The sequence below is a fragment of the Trichechus manatus genome, unplaced genomic scaffold, assembly GCF_000243295.1.
Source record: "Trichechus manatus latirostris isolate Lorelei unplaced genomic scaffold, TriManLat1.0 scaffold00274, whole genome shotgun sequence".
Taxonomy (NCBI): Eukaryota; Metazoa; Chordata; class Mammalia; order Sirenia; family Trichechidae; genus Trichechus; species Trichechus manatus.
In genome coordinates, this window is record NW_004444210.1 from 81,878 (window position 1) to 82,320 (window position 443).

The following is a 443-nucleotide window of genomic DNA, read 5'->3' on the forward strand; positions in this document are numbered from 1 at the left end:
CAAGTGGCTGCACTCAATCAGCAAAGACAAGGTGGGTGTGGTTACAGTAAGGGACAGAGGAGTCAAAGCAGTAATCAGAATATTCTGACTCGTATGGACTTATGGCATTGGCTACTTAGTCATGGTGTCCCTAGGAGTGAAATAGACAGGAAATGTACTAAATATTTACTTGATCTATACAAACAAATGAATTCTAGGTCAGGTGAACAGCAGTCTAACTCGAATCGCCAGAATAGAGAGTCACGGTCCCTCAATCAATTCCCATATTTGAGCGAGTTTAAAGACCCACAACCCCTTGAATGAAGGGGAGGCCAGATCCCTTTGAGGAAGGATTCCAATACACTGCCAAAAATTTTTACTGTTAATCTTTCTCCCAGCCTTCCCCAAAGGGATCTACGGCCTTTTACGAGAGTGACTGTTCACTGGGGAAAAGGAAATAATCA